At 43.7% G+C, this 18,447-nt stretch overlaps 1 protein-coding gene across 4 annotated transcripts in view; it reads left to right on the plus strand.

The window, feature by feature from the left end:
* The first annotated feature begins 8,295 nt into the window (after positions 1-8,295).
* MGAT4C (MGAT4 family member C) overlaps positions 8,296-18,447 on the plus strand; it is a 1,156,917-nt gene continuing 1,146,765 nt past the window's right edge. For all 4 annotated transcript variants that reach the window (XM_085653923.1, XM_085653921.1, XM_085653924.1 and 1 more), the window contains exon 1: positions 8,296-8,549. The gene's annotated coding sequence lies outside the window, so the exon portion shown is untranslated. The remainder of the gene's footprint in view (positions 8,550-18,447) is intronic.

The raw sequence follows: 18,447 nt of genomic DNA on the forward strand, positions 1-18,447 counted from the left end.
CTTTCTTCATTAAAGAGAGACTCTGTAATAGAAGTATGTATGCATTCTCCACTAAAAACTGTACTTTATTATTTTTTCTGGTTTTGTCTCATCAAGTGCAACACCATTTTTTCAAGAGTCTTCATTCTATTCATAATCAAAATAAAAAACTTCAGCTTCAAAGCAAAGGCCTTATCAACTACTCCTCTCAATTCGTTCTTTCTGTTTTATGGAATGTCTCCTTCTTCTATACTTCTCAATATTTCTCAGTAGATTTATAACTACTCTACCATGAAACAGCCTAGCTCTGATTTCCTTAAAGTGCTTTTGTCTCCTGGCTAAGGTGTATACATCTTTGTTATATTCTTTCCTGTTCTTTCTATATGGGTTTTAGGCCATGTGTATCAAAGGATTTTATCCATTCTGTGTCTATGAGAAAATGTGCTCGTAAATATGGCCCTTTGTCCATTGTCATTATTTCTCGTGGTTGGAATTTTATTTTCATCATTTTATAATCTTTGGAAATGTCCACATTTATTTTTAAGAAATGAGTTTGTCCTCTTACCAATAGTTCTTTTTTCATTCACCACTTTTCATCATTTTGCCCCTTTTGAGTCTCAGATCTGCATAGACACTGTACTTGCATCTGTTCCTTTTCCCTCCAAGCTTTTATATGCAATCTGTATGTGATTATGCAGATATGGTTCTGTAGAAAAAAACATATTGGAATTTTTTTTCAAGTCAATGTACCAGCTACTTTACTACTGGCTAACACATAATACAAAAAACGTTTTTATGTTATGTCACAGTTTTAAATCTACAAATCAACTGACCTACATAACTACAAGCACTTACTTCAATGAACCAATCTCAAATCAAAACACTAAACTTAATTTAATACTTACCTTTTAATATTAAAGCACCCTCTCCTACAACACAGCTGCACCTTATCTCAGTTCTCACTTATACACGCTAAAAGACCACTTTTATGTTCTCAATTTTAAATTCAACTTCAACCAAAGTGTAAAAGTACATACAATGTCTCAATACTGTAACCCAAACAGACAGCATAAGACCTATGTCTGTGCCTCTCTACAACTGTGTCACTGGTACATTTAGAAGCTTATTACGATATCGGGTGGACTTGAGTCTGCCTGACACCATCGCAGATACATGTCAGACTGACCTCCAGTCAATAGTCCCAACTGCCTAATTATGAGGGGACTGCACATTTCCCTTATGGAGCATGTACTATGGCCATAAACCAGCCGTAGCACAAGATCCCATAGGAAAATGGGAGGTTGTGTCGATCCCTGCACACGGTACAGGGATCAACAAGGGGGCACTATTGGTGCACCCTCGGCCCCTAACCAGAGGCCACAAACAGAAGGAGGCCCTGCTAGGGGCTCCCAGATTCGCTTTCTGACAGCCTTTGCATGTCTGAAAGCCCCGTGTGGAAAGCCTGCCAGAAACCGAGTATCGTAATCCAGACAGTGTAAAATGCTGGATTACAGGCCAGTCTTCGAATGTCCGATAGCTTCTTGAGCCCATCGGAATCCATCCGGAAAGACCGGCCGGTTTCAATTCCGATCACCTAAATTGTAATTAGGCGGTTGGAAATGAAACAGATGATCTCGGTTGGAAAGCCTCTGACCTAAGGTCTGAGTTTTTCCGACCATGATCAGAACTGATTAGAACTGGCCCCTTAGTGTTTCAATACTTTACCACTTAGATGTTTCAGATTACAATTTTGAGAAATGCTCCATATAAAACTGTGCACATTATCACAGCAAGTAGCTCACTAATTATTCTGAGTACATGCAAACAGTGTGTGACAAGTTACATATATAATTCACTAGATGGTTCTAAAAGAGTACATATTCCTCACTGAAACTTGTATATACATGTGTTTCCGGCTGAGTACAACAATGCTGTGTATGGATCGTACCTACACAATTCAATCAGTATTTAGGTAGTGCATGCATGATTCTGAGAGTGTATAGGAACTACATCAGTGGTTTCATATCTGCATAGCTAGTGCCTGTGTATTCACATAACTATGTTGCTACTATCTGGGTGATTGGATGAACAAATGGGTGTTACCTGCGTAGTTCAACGAGTACACATATTGTGCCTGTATGATTGGAAGAGTGCTTGCGTAGTACCTGGGTGATTGAATAAGTCTAGATATCACACTTGATATATGATTGCATACATGGCACTCTAACAGTATACATTGCTCTGTTACTCCACATGCATCACTAAGTTCCTAAAACTGCAAACAACAATTCTCACCTTTTAAAAGCACAAAACCTTTCTAATGGCATACCTACATCATTTCGCAATTATTTCTTGTGTCTACAAAACATATATTCTGAATTTCTCAAAGAAAAATTACATACCAAGTAAAGTTAGCACACAAACTCTCAAAAGGCATTCTTAACTATTACCCCTCCCAAATTTTAAACAGAGCATGTTGAAAGAAATGTCCCCACCCTCACTATATACATAAAAGTTTCAACAGCCTTGAAGAACAATGATCACCACGTAAACATATATGTGATTTCATAAAAGATTTACATCTTCAGGCCAATTTTCCAAAAATGTATGCCTATCTACATCTTTAGTAAGCTCAACAGTCTCATCGTGCATATAACTATCTGCAACCAGAAAAAACATATCTCACCATCTAAACATATGCAAACCGGTCATATAAGTTAAAAACCACATTGACAAACACTTACTAATACATACCTAACAAGTATTACTACTTCATAATTTATATAAAGGCACAGCCCATTTTCTGATGTTTTATTCATGACTACAGTACTTCTGTTTAATAATGTGACTAAAACTACCACAAGTCCCAGAATACAAATAATATAGATGTATTTATTCTGCACATAATGCTTAGACATTTAAAACATTGTCATTGTTAAAGGTTCATTGCTCAGGGCAATTTTCAACAGTACTAACATCTTAAACACATACCCTCTGCCAGATACAGTTCATCTGATATATTTTGTTTCAAATCACCGTGATACTCTTTTTAATCAAACTCCCATATACATCTTCATTTCTATTGTACATTTTTTATATAATTCAAAAGTGATATACATACCAGTGATGTGAGCTTGTAGATGATATTGTTCTTTTAGCTCTTTCTGGATAGTTTTGACAATGTTAAGATTTGTAAAAACTAATCACAAGAATGGTACACCACTCTTATAGGCAGCAACTATAAAATGGCAACCTCTTCAGCTTTCCACTCTATCATCATGAGAAAAGCAGCAAATGAAGTTATGTCTTTTATTTTAGACTACTGCATCTCCACTTGTGAAGAGTTAGCATCTGTTAACCCTCTCCCTCTCTTTCAAAGCAAGGTTCCTGACAGTGCATTTTTGCAATGTTTTCATGATCATCACAGACAAATCATAAAAGAAATGGGGTTTTGAACCTATAGCAAGCTTCATTTTTTAGAAATTTAAATACTGAACAACAGGTTATTACACAGTCCTGAGATGGAAATTAAAGCTTGGCAATACATACATTTTCACTTTAAAATGTTTAGTGTATGGATTGTGGGCCACAACTATATTTATAGTGCTGAAGAGGCTGCAAAAAAGAGAGGTATTGACAGGGACTTGGGTTTGCCAAATGTGCAGATTACATGACTTGGCTAGAGAGGGCTAAAGATTTTTTTATCAGTTGTTGGTTTTGGTTAAATCCATTCCTACCAATCTTTGCGATGACTTTCTGATGGGCGTAAAATCCCGGTAATGGTACATGGGGGCCGCACTAATGGTCGTGTTGCCATCACGAATATCATGCGCGATTTAAAAAATCAATTTTGGATACATAACTTGTGTCACTAACACCCCCTTTTCTCTACTCTGACCCCTTATGTTAGCTTTTGTCAGAAATCGTAAGCCCCAGGAACCATACCCGAGCAATGAAATGGTGGCTGCAACTCTCTGTTCAGATTAAGCCCAGCCAATATGAGCATTCCCATTGGTGCATCCATTCGCGATTAATCTCAAAACCGTCGCAAGATATCCGCGACCAGAAATATCACTATACTTTTCAGCCTAATTTTCACAAAAACTACTGAATGGATTTACACCAAATAGGCAGAAGGCACTTCCTTGAACTACCTCCCTACCAAATTTGTTGTAAGTCCTTTCAGCGGTTCCGGCTCTAGGTGTGGCTAATGGTTCCTACGGGAATTAACATTACAAATGCACACTTATTTTGTGTCCCCAAAATTCTCAGTCCTCACTGCATGGATCACCCCCAAACTTTCCATGACAACCAGAAACTACCTTTACACGTTTTTGGGAAAATTTCATGAAGATTGGTCAAACGACTCCAAAGTTATAGGCAAGTAAAAAAATGCTTTTCGCAATCTGACTGGTGTCAAAATTTGATTGTATATATAGCCCCTCCTACTGCACCTTGCATAAACACAGAAGACATACTATGATGTAATGTGATGGTATAAAACCTGTAGGATGTAACAATGCTCATTACATAAGTTGCTAATATATATATATATATATATATACACTGGCATTTAATATACAGCGCTTCCATTTGTGGATTGTAATTATTGACTCTGTCTCCCATAATGCAACGCTATTCATTTGAATTGCCAATTTTGGCAGGCGATAGGCGCATTTATAAAAGGAAGGCGGAGCAATCTAAGCGCTGTTGGCTGCATCTCCTGAGAAGAAGAGGCAACTCGAAACGCGTCGGACTGCGGCCTCATGCAAATATTTCTGGTGTCATTGACTGCTTGTACTTTGATTAAAGCTTTGGGGAAGCTCCTCGTTCCCAAGTGCGGTTCAATTTGTGGACACACCCCGCCGAGCTGGTATATTAGCGGCCGTCCTGCCGCTGAACCTGCACCACCCCTTATCTTGGGGACCACGGAGCCCGCAGATGATAGGGCTCTACTCTGTGGGGCAACGAGGGAAGATTAAAGCAGCTGCTGTTCACCGGGGCTCATGAAGGGCCTAACACTGGCATTTAATATACAGCGCTTCCATTTGTGGATTGTAATTATTGACTCTGTCTCCCATAATGCAATGCTATTCATTTGAATTGCCAATTTTGGCAGGCGATAGGCGCATTTATAAAAGGAAGGCGGAGCAATCTAAGCACTGTTGGCTGCATCTCCTGAGAAGAAGAGGCAACTCGAAACGCGTCGGACTGCGGCCTCATGCAAATATTTCTGGTGTCATTGACTGCTTGTACTTCGATTAAAGCTTTGGGGAAGCTCCTCGTTCCCGAGTGCGGTTCAATTTGTGGACACACCCCGCCGAGCTGATATATATATATATATATATTCACTGAAAAAACCATAGGTTTCACACATGTTATAGTTAGCTGGACATTTTACTGATAAAAAACCATTGAAATTCCCCCATTATAGTTAGTGCAGGCAACTATAACTCACGCGACCGCAATCCTCTGCTGATGCTAATACTGTATTTAGACACTTATTTGCCCATGTCTTCTTCCATTAAATTTTAGCTATACATATATTACAAATATTTTTTTTTCATAAAGACACATATGTCATCAGCAGAGGATTGCGGTCGCGTGAGTTATAGTTGCCTGCACTAACTATAACGGGGGAATTTCAATGGTTTTTTATCAGTAAAATGTCCAGCTAACTATAACATGTGTGAAACCCATGGTTTTTTCAGTGAATTTGCAAGGTTTTTTAAATGCTAATTCCTAACTATAACGTGTGTGAAACCTATGGTTTTTTCAGTGAATTTGTACGGTTTTTTAAATGCTAAGTTACTTTACGCCATACGTGGTGTGCGCGCCCACTTAACGCAGTTCGTTCCGTGCGCGCACGGTGCGCTTCGCGCACCGTGGCCGCACAGTGAGCACGCGGTGCGCTTCGCGCACCGCGCGCCCACTTTACGCAGTTAGTGCCGTGCACGCACGGTGGGCACGCGGTGCGCTACGCGCACCGCGTGCCCACGTTACGCTAGATGGGCCATGTACGCACGATGCGCTTCGCGCACCGTGCGCACATGGAGGACATATTATGCGCTTCGTTGTGAAAGGTAATCTTTTAACTTTTCTATAAAAAGAATATGTCATGCACAAATGGTGGCCTTCGGGCTCCATTTGCACACTGGGTGGGGAGAATATGGATAATTTTAAGCGTAATCGGCGAATTTTTTTTTTTTTTAAAAATTGACTTTTTGCCCGTGGGGGGTCTTTGGGGACACCTTCATCAAGGCTAGGTGGTTAGGAGCTGTCTAAACAGCCCCTTTACATGTTTTTTGCCTTTCTTTTTCAACCCCCCCTCAGAGTGCGAGAGAGAAAATGGCGGCCGCCGCTTCCTGGTTTCGACCGATTCGAATGTTTACTAAGATCTAACAGCCAGTCAGAATCGCGCTCGCGCACGGCACCGTACGCGTACGGTAAGCTTACCGTAAGCGCATGGTAAGCGCACCGTAAGCTGCCACAGATATATCTATATATTGATTTAAATGCTATTTTCTCAGGAACTACTGAACAGATTTACACCAGACCTACAAAAGGCACTTCCTTGACCTGAGGACTACCTCTCTGCCAAATTTCAAGTAACTCTGTTCAGCCGTTCGGGCTGTAGCTGTGTCTAAAGGTCCTATGGAAAAATGCATGGGAAAAACGTGTTTTGGGACCCCCCTTTTTTCTCAGCCCCCGCTTGACGAATCCCCCCCAGACTTTCAGGGTAGGAGCGGAGCGTAGCGCCCCACCTATTTTGAAAATTTCGCGAGGATTCGTCGACCGGCGCCAAAGTTATTCCAAATAGAATGTTGCGGTTTTCCTTTGGAAACAGGGTCCTAACTATAACTACCTACTGGCGACCGCCAGTAGGTAATATATTAGGATGTGTGGGTATATATCTACAAATGTATATATTAATGTTTACTAAAAGGGGGCAAAAAAAGATGTATGATCATTTCCTTTTCAACCTCAGCCCAAACCTCCACAATTGACTCATCTCAAACCTCTCCGTTGACTATGAACTCTCAATCACACTTCCCAATGTCTTTTTTCCTTTATCAAGTTCATCCATCTAAAAGGAAAACATGTCCAGCTCTCCCAATAACAAATCACTTCTTCTCTTTGCTAATCCACTCCAATTAATCTATCCCTTTCAAAACTATTACAGTCAATGTGTGAGAGCTCAATGAGCGCTAATTTAACACACCACAACTAATCCTCAAGAAAGGGAAAAAATATCATTTTTTACTAATCTACTACCTTTTTACTTCTAACCTCCAGTTCCGGACTAGCATGCTACTTGCCGCAAAATGCGTCAACGCCTCGTCAGGGGTAGCAAGCTCTATATACATACATTTTACAGTTACATTATCAATTTCTAAAGAGTATATATAGAACAGTATATCTAAGTAAACCCAGTGCCTGAGAAAGTAAAAAGCGCTATAAAATCTCCCTTTGCCTTTTAATTTTTCGAGCAGTTATACTCCAAAGGGTGCATCTTTGTTTCCTCTGATGGGCTTCTGGGTGTAGCAGCCAGTTGTAAGTTTCCACCTGTGCTCCTCTAATTTCTCCTAGACAGAACACCTGTTGGACATAAAGTGAAACATATATTGCCCTTGAAGTGAGTCATTATGCAGAAATCACATTCGAAACTCAAATAAGGGCATTCTGCACCCCCACAGTGAAGGTCTCTGAATGCTTGTGGGCTCAGCTCGCTGTGTTTGCCCCATGGCACCGGGCCACTGTTTAGATGATCGCTGGGGCTGACACGAACCCAGTTCCGGTTCAAGAATTGCAGCCTGGACCAGAAACTGGCCAGCTCCCTTTCTCTCCCAGCAAGGCTGGCCTGGTAGTCAAGCCCAAGGACAATGATGAGGCATGTGAATGGTTCTGACCCATCCCCACTGCCTGCCATGGGACTAACTGTGTCCGTACCTTCATGAGTGAAGATATTTTGGGAAAGTATAGTCTAATAACTCTGGGAGATTAGACAGCAGTCAATTCAATTTAAAATAAACGCTTTGGGTTGGGATCCCTTTTCATCCTTCTTAGGTCTTATTAAATTAGACCGATTAAACAGGTTTTATGAGTTCTTGAAATGTCAAGCTGGACGAAGTGCCACCCGGCCCCCTCCTCGCCTGTGCCCCTGCCAGAGATCAGGCCTCTCAGCTGTCACTTACACGGCAGGGTTAAGATCTGATTGCAGGTACTGCCGGGGAAGCCAATGGGAAGCAGCCGGGGATGATGGCGTGTGACATCAGCTCCCAGACTAGTACATGCTGGAGAACAGCTGAGCTGGCTCCCAGCTCCAGCGCCCGTGCCAGGATGATGGATGTTTACATATCTTCATTGAAAGCCAATTATCTCGCTCCGGTGTGAGGCCGCGGGATCCCTCTGCTGCACCGAGCCGGTCCAGCTCCTGCCTTCGGCGCGACACGTCTTCGGCTGGAGCCGCTCCTGCTGCAGCTTCGCCGGGATTCAGCTAGAGACGAGACGGGGATGCTCGGGAGAGCCTGGGTACGGCCGGGCAGTGCTGCGTTTGGCTGGGCTTAAAGGTACAGTACCTGGCGGCTGGACGGTTATTGTATGGGGGTGCCATGTGAACTTGTACGTACAGGGAAATAGTGCCCCTTGAGTCTGAGTTTAGCAGACCATAAGGAATAGGCGCTGTATGTATTTCTTAGATGTTGTGTTACCCCTTCAGCGCTTTCTTTTAAGCCTGACAAGTATTACATGGGCAGGGGACAGTGTGTGTTACATGGTGGGGTAATGTACCATAACTGTGATGTTGATGATAGTACAATGTTCCCCATATGAAACCTATCCTCGTGAGATGTAAGTTCTCCCTCGAAGGGCTCAGCTGCAATGTTTAAAAATCATTGTGTGGTGGTAGAAACAGTTACCGGCACTTTCAGTGTTGGGCATCATTAAATGTAGCACCCACAGCTGCTGCCGTGCCTTCCCCCATGTGCCCCCTTTCCACAGCGCTGTTTTCAACACGTTGCAGCCTGCTGCGCGGCTCCCAGCACATTGCACGCGCACTTTTACCAGCCCCGCCCGCGCCCTTGCCTTTGCCTGTCACGTCACCTACTTTCACACAAGCCACAGCAGTATTTCTATTTTAGTAAAAAGCGCCCTTAAAACTCCCGAGCTGGTGGGGATTTCGTAGATTAGGTCTGACACTGACACTGACAAATCAGATACGATAAAGGTATTTAATTGACTGAGGGAGCGCAGGGGCGACTGTATGAGGAATCCAATAGCCTGCCAGTCTCGTCAGGGGCAGCGTACAATGGGGATGCGGCAGGACGGGCCAAGTTCAGTGAAGGAGCGGGGGCAATTACTCCCGCACACAGGATTGGATAGTCTTCTCCAGCATCCCCTCGCACTCCTGTGGACTTTCACTTATTACGTTGCCAACACCGCAGTGAGTTTTTTCGGCATTTTTTTCTAGGGTCAGTTTAAGTGAATGTCGGGATGTAAGGGACTTGGTGGAATCTGTGTTTGAAAATCTTTCTGAACACTTACACGACAGTGGAATCAGTGAGTTAACGATAGAATGCGTACGCGTTTCCATATACCATTAACGAGCGTTCGAAAGGGCGTTATCATTACATAATTGGCCACTTTCCAACTTATGCCATACCTTTTGATTGTCCAGTGAAGCAGAGTTCCAAAAAGTATCCTCGAACCATTTAGTACTCACTCTGGAAGCCACCTGACTGGTCAGCTCAGCACGAATGTCTCGTGTTCTTACTTACTAGATCTATGGCTCACTGCAAATATAAATTGTCCGAGACACTTAGAACAGTTCATATAACTCAAGGTAGTGATACTTATGTCATTGACATGTGAAGGATGAGAGGCTGAGTTCCACGCAGGCCTCCTAGGTGCATGTTGTGGGAGACAGAAAGGCTAAGCATCCTTCACAACTTCCCGCTCCCCGCACAGGTCTTGTCCAGCCTTAGCTCTTCCGCGGCTCTCTTCCTTGCCTCACGTCCCTGCGTGGTTCCTGTCATGCGTCGCTAGACGTAATGGCGTTTTAATAACTTCTTTCTAGGTGCTCGCGTATTGACCGCGAGCTGTTTTTGTACTCCTTATTGATTCCTTCATGGCTGTTAAAATAATTAAACATGCGAGCTTTCTTCCTCCATCCATCAAGGCGTATCTGCATTTTCCGTTGGACACGTTAGAGATGCTATCTTTTAATGAGCTTGGGAAAGTCACTCCGAGTCGAACACACCTGTCCGTGCTTCCCAGAAAGCATTAGTCACTCGTGTGCCAGCCCAGAAATGCCACCACGCACTGAGCAGCGCCAGTTGAAAATGTCATTTCCGTTAGATTTTGGGATTCTCGCTCAACCTTCTATTTTGCAGAAGAGTTTTATGCATGCGAAGGTTAGCACGAGGAGCCAATTGTACGAAAAAGAACTATTTTACTATGCAAACGACCTTTAATATGCAAATGAATTGACATTTCCCACTGGCAAGTAGCAGTGATGCTTAGCAGGACAGAGTTAAGTTGCAAACTGACTGCGTTTTTTTCTATTCCAAGGCAGGCGAGATAGCTCAGTGAGCTGAGCAACTAACTGGAGATAGGGTCGACTCAGATATTCATCTTTCCGAGGTCAACAGCGTTGAGATTAGTAATCTTAACATCATTACTATGTCTCACTTCAGTGGTGTTCGCTCTTGCCCCTTCCTGGTTGAAATTCATGGCTACCGTGTGACCAGTGATACATTTACAGCCTGCGCCAGGTACTAGTTGGTAAATCTACATTTTACACTAGTAGTCACGCTGAATTCCGCTCAGAAGAGCTGAGACTTCAGAACTTATTCCCGATCATTTGGCGGTCGGATGTGCAGTGGGCTAATTGCTTGTGTGCGGCACGCGCTAGAGATGGGAGTTTTGTGTGATGTGTGCGGCTTGATAGTCAAGGACTCCCGTAATCAGCATTCATCCACAACTGTATTCATGCGCCGCCCTTTTCATGTATAACAACATCTGTCACCTTGAAGCAGCATTCAGCAAAGGAGCACGTTCTGCGATAAATCTGCGCTCGAAGGCACTGGGCAGAGCTAATGAATACTAAGTCCCCTTAAAGGGACAGCTTCATGCTACATTTATTTGTCCCACCAGATCCAAAATCACTGACACATTTAAAAAAAAAAATGGCCTCTGGGTAAAAAATGATGACAGCAGTCAGGTTGTCACTGTCTAGGCCATCCACACTTTCAGTTCATCTTACCTGAAGGAGGACCTCACCTGAGGCTCCATTCCGTCACCTGCCCCTTCGCATTAAATGTATGGGAGAAGACTGGGGTCAGTGACACGTCGCTGACGTCCCTAAACGCAGCCACATGTGATACCATAAGAGCATCCCACTGGTCAGGATGCAGGACACCAAACCACACCGAGCACTCCCCACATAGGCCTCTCCACAAACCACATCCTTCCACCCAAGAAAAACTTGCTCAGCAGGGTGCTGCCAATCCACCGTAAAACGTTTCAGCACCTCGTCAGTGTTGTATAAGCAGTGCCTTGAATGTAAATATAGAAGTGCTGGTATTCACTATCGAGAGTACCCTTTTGCTCCTGAGAAGTGCTGGAACTCTTTCAATACATTTATTTAAGCAGTGCTGAGAAGTGCAGTTACTCGCCCTTTCAAATTAAAGAAGCGCAGGCACTCAGTAGCGGACAGTACCTGCCCATTTAAAGCACCGTGCATAAGTACAAATAGAATATTGTGCAAAAGATCACTGACCCCACCCTCTACCCTCCTACATCACTGCAATGAAGCCACAGGAAGGTTGCTGTAGAAGATCCATGATGGTCGAAAGTTGATCACCACAAAGTAAACAAGCATTTGCAATGCAATAGGTCTCGCATTATAAAAGTGTGAGCAGTTGGCATTGTTAATAATAATGCAACACTAGCTATTGGCATTGTAAATGATAATGCCATTTATTTATGTGTTTGTTTTATAAAATAGATTAAAAAGGCATGGTCATGAACAATGTCAATAGCTGAAACTTTTGCAACTGCGAGACCTATTGCATTGCAAATGCTTGTTTCAGTACAGCAGGCTTTTTAAAAAGTTTTAGTCACTACTCAAAATGAAATCCATTTTATCAGCATTGCCAGTGCTCCTTTATGTTTAATGCCCTAAATGAAACACAATGTTCTAAGCAGATTGCTAAACAGCATCTCCAGCCCCGATCACAATGTCTCACTTCATGTTGGACAGTGGGCATCCTGTTTTTATGCAGTGCCAAGACGGGGTGAACTAATGCACAGACTGAGGTCTGTCAGCCTCCGAGGCTCAAAGCATTCCTTGCAACAGTCCGCTGTGTCAAGGTATTGCCATGTGTACAGCACACACTCCGCTACAACAAGGGGTTTCAAAGTTGGGGGTGACTTCACAAACTTTCCCAAGGTGTTCATCGTGTTTGGTGACAGCGTATTTATGCTGACAGCCAGAAAACGGTTTGTGGTTGTGTGTGTGGCTGTGTGTGGGTGTTGTGATTGTGTGTGTAGTAGTGTGTGTGTTGTGGTTGCGTGTGTAGTTGTGGTTGTGTGTGTGGATGTGTGTTTCTGTTATTGTGTGTGCTTGTGTGTGGTTGTGTGTGTGGTTCTGTGTTATTGTGGTTGTGTGTTTGTGTTATTGTGTGTGGTTGTGTTTGTGTGTGTGGTTGTGTGTGGGTGTGGTTGGGTGTGTGTGGTTGTGGTCGTGTGTGGTTGTGTGTGGTTGTGGTTGTGTTTGTGGTTTTGTGTTTGTGGTTGTGTGTGTGGTTGTGTGTTTGTGTTATTGTGTGTTTGTGGTTGTGTGTGGTTGTGTGTGTGTGGTTGTGTGTGTGTGTGTGTGGTGGTGTGTGTGTGTGGTTTTGTGTGGTTGTGTGTGTGTGGTTGAGTGTGGTTGTGGTTGGTTGTGTGTTGTGGTTGGGTGTGTGTTGTGGTTGGGTGTGTGTTTGTGTGATTATGTGTGTGTGGTTTTGTGTGTGTGGCTGTGGGGTTTGTGTGTGGTGGTGTGTGTGTGTGGTTGTGTGTGTTTGTAAGTGGTTGTGTTTGTGGTTTTGTGTGTGGTTCTGTGTGTGTGTGGTTGTGTGCTGTTGTGGTTGTGTGTGTAGTTGTGGTTGTGTGTGGTTGTGTGTTTGTGTTATTGTGTGTGTAGTTGTGGTTGTGTGTGGTTGTGTGTTTGTGTTATTGTGTGTGTGTGTGCTTGTGGTTGTGTGTGTGGGTGTGGGGGGGTGGGTTGTGGTTGTGTGTGTTGTGGTTGTGTGTGTGTTTGTGTTATTGTGTGTGTGGTTATGTGTGTGTGTTATTGTGTGTGTGGTTGTGTGGTGGGGTTTGTGTGTGTGTATGGTTTTGTGTGTGTGGTTGTGTGGTGGGGTTTGTGTGTGTGTATGGTTTTGTGTGTGTGTTTGTGGGTGTGTGGTTGTGGGGTTTGTGTGTGTGGTTGTGGGGTTTGTGTGTGGTTGTGTGTGGTTGTGGGGTTTGTGTGTGGTTGTGGGTGGTTGTGGGTGGTTGTGGTTGTGTGTGTGAGTGGTTGTGGGTGGTTGTGGTTGTGTGTGTGAGTGGTGTGTGTGTGTGTGTGGTTGTGTGGTTGTGTGTGGTTGTGTGGTTGTGTGTGTGTGTGGTTGTGTGTGGTTGTGTGTGTGTGTGGTTGTGTGTGTGTGTGGTTGTGTGTGTGTGTGGTTGTGTGTGTGGTTGGTTGTGTGTTGTGGTTGTGTGTGGTTGTGTTTGTGTTATTGTGTGTGTGGTTATGTGTTTGTGTTATTGTGTGTGTGTGGTTGTGTGGTGGGGTGTGTGTGTGGTTGTATGTGTGTGATTGTGTGTGTGTGTGGTTGTGTGTGTGGTTGTGGTTGTATGTGGTTGTGTTTGTGGTTTTGTGTGTGTTTGTGGTTTTGTGTGTGGTTCTCTGTGTGTGTGGTTGTGTGTTGTGGTTGTGTGTGTGTGTGTGTGTGGGGTGTGTGTGTGTGGTTGTGTGTGTGTGCGTGCAATCCTAATCAAAACACAATGGCACAGACTTTAGTTTCATTAGACCTGATGAACCGTACATAAGAGATGAAGAATTGTTATCGGTAACGGACCCACTAGGCCTCCAGTCAAGTAATAGTGGTCATGAACGTTATAAATTAAAAACAACGAAACGGAAAAATTAACAATCTCATCACTCACCCACTTGAGGGTCTCAGAAGGAGCCTAGATCCCGCTTGGACTCAGAATCTCTCAGGTGCAACAAAGCCCCTTTGGTACAGAAAGATAGGGTGGATAACCCTGGCTCAGTGGTTAACAACGAAAAGTCCACCTTTGACACACCAGTCATGAACTTACAGATACAGAACTGGTGGTCGGTCATTGACACCACACTAACAACCATGGGCTAGGTGGCAATGGTGCATGCTGACTAAATGGACTCTCAGATTGTAATATTACAGTCCCTGGCAAAGAACGTGAAGAAGATAGAATCGCGACTGGATAATCTAAATTCTTTCATAATGAACGCCCAGTTACAGACTGACAAGGTGCGGTGTTATTGCTCACTTCTCCTCGAAAAAATCTCTGCATTCCCTGAAATAAATGTCGAATCTTCTCAGAGAATATAAAGTAACATACATCATAACAGCAATGAAAGGCCCCTTCCCCGTTCCTCATCAAAAAGTTGACCAAATACGGTTTTTGGTGTCAGTTCCCCCGGGGCACAAGCAGGCATCCACTTCTGTCAGGACAGCTGATCTGAGCAAAAAAGACAGAAGTGGATGCCTGCTTGTGCCCTGGGGGGACTGACCAAAAAAAAAAACACACAAAGGGAAACAAGGGATATCCAAGGATAAATATGAAGGAATCGCCAAATGGGTGGTGACGCGGATGTCAAAAACCACGCACAATAATGGAGGTGGACAAAGAGGGTGAGAGCCGTTCTCCGTCTGAAGCAGACCGCTCTGATGCTGGAGAGGACGAAGCGCATGAGCCCCGCAGACACTGCGCAGACTCCGCGTACATTTTAAGAATGGAAGGCATAGACGAGAAAGCGGATGAAGGAAGGATGAAAAAAGTAAGGAAGGTTGTAAAGAAGGAAGGGAGGAGAGCAAAGGATATACGGTGAAGGCAGATTAAAAGGAGAGGAAGGTAGAGGAGAAAGGGTAGGAAAGTAAGAAGCAACAAGTGGCGTTGAAGGTGAATCAATGAAAACAGTGGGTGTGCCGGCAGAGGAGGCTGGGTCTGCGCAGCAAAGCCGCGAAAGTGAAAGTGATCGTGATCGCGATCAAAGCGGCCGAGAAAGTGAAAGTAAGCAGTGCAAGCGCGCGCCCGCGCACATGCACTGTAGCTCTAGGCTGGCCTGGTAGCACTTTTTGAAGCCCATATACAAAATGTCTCTTCGAGCCTTTGGCTCGCGAGACCTAAAAATTAGATTTTAACTCCCTGTGACAAAGATTTTGGGGCTGATTACAATGTCGCGTCGAATTCCTCCTCCCAAAAGTCAGAATCTCCTCGACCGTGTCAGAACCCTTCTGACCAACTTGGTCGGTTTATAATCCACCCGACCGATAACGATGTTCACGGTCGGAATTTTAACCACACGGTCATTCCAAATCGGTTCTGACTGGCTCTCTGAGAATTTGTGTTGGCTGGAACCGCATCGTACACCTTTACGGAGAGCGTTTCCGACCTTGCGATTACGATGCCCATTTCCAACAGCCTTTCCGAGTCGACTGGTCCAACACAGAAAGGCTGTTGAAAAATTACTTTGAGGGGCCCCTAGAAGGGACCCCTTCATTCTGCGGCCTCTGGTTGTGGGCAGAGAGGGTACCTAAGGGACCTCCCTGTAAAACCCTGCACTGTGTGGCTGGCACAATGGGGTGCTCGCAACAGTGTGCAGGGTTTTACACCCACCATCCCCCATATCCCTATAGGAGCCTGCGTTACGGCCGGTTGTCAGGCGGAATACAGGCTCCCATAGGAAACTATGGGACTCTGACTGAATAGTGTTCGGTCCGCATTGTAATCAGTGGGGTGGAACCACAGACTGTGAGTCGGTCAGTCCCGAATCTGAGACGGTGTCGGGCGGAAAGTTTCCACACGACATCTTAATCAGCCGCTTTATTGTTATTGTTTACATGATATCGGATGGGAAGGGGCAGTTTAGGCATTCAAAAACAATATTCCACTAGACTTTCCTTTTCACTTTAAAGCATACTCTATATTGCGGCATTTATTAAGAAAGGGAATCAGTTTTCTTTCAGTATGAAAATGCTAGCTGGCAAACGCAGTTTTGTTTTTTGTTATAGAGTAAGTTGTTCCTCAGCACTGGTACAGTATGTTTGCAGAATTTCAGTCTCCATATCCGAGGTTTGAAAAGTCTCAGAAGGGACATCACATTCCCAGGAATCCTTCATGGGAGATTGAGGGGAAGCAGAGGTTAGAATTAAATGTTTTTGAACGTCATCACTAAGCTCTATAGACGTTAAGACAACTTGTGAGTTTTGAAACACTTTTTATGTCAGAAACTAGACTTGCTGACAAAATTTCTGCAAACCCCGGATTGTAATATGGTGATAACGATCTTATTATTTAGTGAAATTCACACTGTAATGTGTAGAATAACATGGAAGAGGCAAAATTAAGCATCGCAGTGTTCTCAAAATTAAGAATTTGGAACTTCACAAAACGTTGACAGTGTAAACAAACAGTTTTACAACCCTCCTGGCGACCAGCCAATAGTTAAACAGTGTAACTTATTCAAAAATGACTTCACTTTAAAACGTCTAATAAAGTGCAGTAGTGATTTTGGGAGACCTTTTAAACTGAATGCTCCTGATTCAATGGGAAATACATTCATCTGCACCCGCAGAGACACGTTTTCCCATGTTTGCAGGTTATAACTTTTTCAGATTCTCAAACCTTTCCAGGGCCGTGCCTGCCAAAATGCACCAGTCGCAAGTGTCCAGGCATACGTCTGAGAAAGTCACCTAACTTTTTAGGTCGAGCATTCAAGACCTCTTGTATATACTTTAGTATATACTTATTATATACTTATATGTGTATGTTCTTTGTGAGCGCTGGAGATCAGCCCTAGGACCTGTCTGCTTCCGCCTAGGGACTTTTTTTCTGTTCAACTGCCTCTACTTAACTGTCTTGATAGAAAACAACCGGCAGAGGTCAGCAAAATACCAGAATTGCTTTCTGCTGAGGGCCTTTATTATTTTAATTTTTCTGGCAACTGCCTCTCTTTAACTTTCTTGATAGAAAACGGCCAGCATAGGTCAGTAAAATACCAGATTCACTTTAGCATTCTCTAGATTCCAGCCCATAGAAATTGTCTTCCACGAGCACCCGTAGACAAGAATATTTTTTTCAAATCTTGTATTTTCAGTGATATGACCACTGAAGGTCCTGATTTTATATTAAAAACAGAGCTTTGGACTAAACCATTTTCCGCTGATAGGCAATAGTTCTCTCCATGTGTTCTCATACCTGGCGTTTCACACAGTTTGGTGCTTACTTTTCCTCCATGTTAAAGATCAGTAGATGTTTCAGCACCCAGGCTAATGTGCTGCATAGCTAAATACATAAAAGGTCCCAAAGGCGAGACCGATTGCATTGCAAATGCCTGTTTGCATCCACATTTCTTCAACGCGGAAAGCTAGTACCTCTGTACTTTGACTGCACCTACCTTCTCATCCTAGAAAACGATTTACTCTAGCCCTAGCCTGGAGTACCCCTTTGACTGTTTTCAGGGTGGGAAAGGGTCAAATAGAGGTTTGCAAATGGACACTAAATGATGTGTCAGCAGAGGTTCCAAACTTTAAATGATAAAAACGCATTGTACTGCCAACTCCCCATCTAATGCCTCGTATTTACTACTGTGCAGTCGTATGCTGCTATGGGACAATATTAGGTGGGTGTATATGGATTTACAATGTCTAGGTCACATTTTGTGAAAGCCAATCAGTGGTGAACACTGACACTTGCACTTGTCGAACTGCTTACCGAGTGCAAATGGATGTGTCAGTCAGGTCTAGGGTATGCAAAGTGTGCAGACACCGGAGTGTGCAGATAAAAGCTTTACTGTAAACCAACCTAGGAAAACATGTGGGACTAATGCACAAACCTCATATTGATTGACACAGCCTGTGCAAGAATATGGTAAGGAACTCATTGCTGTATAAATGCTGCCTTCCTGTGTTCCAAATCTCTCTTTTTAACCCCCGGGTGGTTGGGGGTGATCATATATACAAGGTAGCTTAGATGAGTAAAATAAGCTAAACTTTTACCTCAAAAGTTGGAACCAGAAAGTTGTGAATGTCAAAGGTTCATTGTTACCACCGCTTTGGTGCCTGCAGATCTGCTGCTGTTGAGGCAAAAACTGACTGCCAATAGCTTGGGCCTGATGATTTCCTCTCCAGGTAAATCTAGATTACAACCTTTTATACACAGATGGCTGGTGTGAGC

The sequence above is a fragment of the Triturus cristatus genome, chromosome 4_1 (genome assembly GCF_964204655.1).
Source record: "Triturus cristatus chromosome 4_1, aTriCri1.1, whole genome shotgun sequence".
NCBI lineage: Eukaryota > Metazoa > Chordata > Amphibia > Caudata > Salamandridae > Triturus > Triturus cristatus.